Genomic DNA, 1319 nt, shown 5'->3' with positions numbered 1-1319 from the left:
ATTGAAAAGGTCAGAGTATTGGATCTGGTTGATGAAAGTCCAAAGCTTTACTTGCATTCTTATCCGTGCCCTAATTTTATTTTAATTACGTGCTTTAGGCAGAAGTTTTAGATTCTTGTCATATTATAATTTCATCTTTTCTTTTAAGCCTGCGTCTTGTTGTCTTTCTTTCGACTCCTTGTGGATCGACACCCTGGACTATACTAAAACACTGCATACTAGTTTGGGCATAATCAAATTTTGGCTTCGTTTCTGGGAAAACGATGGAAGAATCAATACAAATAATTTATTTCAACAGTTTGTAAATGTGGTAATTTCGTTCCCTCTTTTAGCTTGCTACATTTATTTTTTTTTTTCGTAGTATTTTTAGTTTTTAGTATTAAATTTTTTTTTTACCTTGCATGCACAGATATAGCAACACCTTAGGTAGATTTGCTTGTAAGCCTGTGCTAGAGTCAGAATCAAAATTTTTAAATCCTTTATCTGACAATCCATCTAGTCTCGAGAAAATGAGTGAACACAAAGATCAACTCATTAGAACTCTTTAGGATCACCTCCACCCTGCACGCACAACCACACCATCATGCATCATGTTTCTAGCTAATACTCGCCAACTAGATTTTAAAACAGAGATGATACAGTTACTCTCTACTTTTCATGACTTGGAAAATGAAAATCCATATGTGCACATTAGGAAGTTTGAGGAAGTAGTTGCAACTTTTCATAGTCAAAATGCAAATGATGACGTTGTGAGACTTAAGTTCTTTCATTTCTCTTTAAAGGATAGAGCTAAGAGTTGGCTATACTCACTGAGACCATGATCTATTGGGTCATGGAATGAGATGACTCGAGTCTTCTTTAATAAATACTTTTCCCACCATAAAACCAACGCTTTAAAAATGCAAATCTCCACCTTTGCACAAAAGGACAGTGAGACTTTGTATCAGTCTTGAGAGAGATTTAAGGAGTTGTTGAGTATGTGTCCTCACCATGGGTATGAAAATTGGCGCATAGTTAGTTATTTCTATGAGGGACTTACATCTAGAGAGTGTCAATTCATAGAGATGATGTGAATGATGAATTTTTGCAGAAAACTCCAGATGAGATCATAGAATATCTCAATGAGTTCGCTAAAAAGCTCAACACTTGGATCAGACCTAGTGCTACTGAGAGTACAAATAGGTCACGACTTGTTGAAAATCCAAATGGAGGTGGAATTTACCATCTTACAGAAGTGGATAACCTAAAAACTAAAGTTGAGATGCTTACTAGAGTGTTCGAGGTATTAAAACTAAAGATTTAAAGCCAACACACATGGC

At 35.6% G+C, this 1319-nt stretch overlaps 1 non-coding gene across 1 annotated transcript; it reads right to left on the bottom strand.

Annotated features, from left to right (window-relative positions):
* Positions 1-889: 889 nt before the first annotated feature.
* LOC118344457 lies at positions 890-997 on the bottom strand. Its single transcript, XR_004798245.1, has one exon. It is a non-coding gene; the product is annotated as a small nucleolar RNA R71 (small nucleolar RNA).
* Positions 998-1319: the final 322 nt, after the last annotated feature.

The sequence above is a fragment of the Juglans regia genome, chromosome 1 (genome assembly GCF_001411555.2).
Source record: "Juglans regia cultivar Chandler chromosome 1, Walnut 2.0, whole genome shotgun sequence".
Classification (NCBI taxonomy): domain Eukaryota; kingdom Viridiplantae; phylum Streptophyta; class Magnoliopsida; order Fagales; family Juglandaceae; genus Juglans; species Juglans regia.
This window is presented reverse-complemented; position numbering and strand designations above follow the sequence as displayed.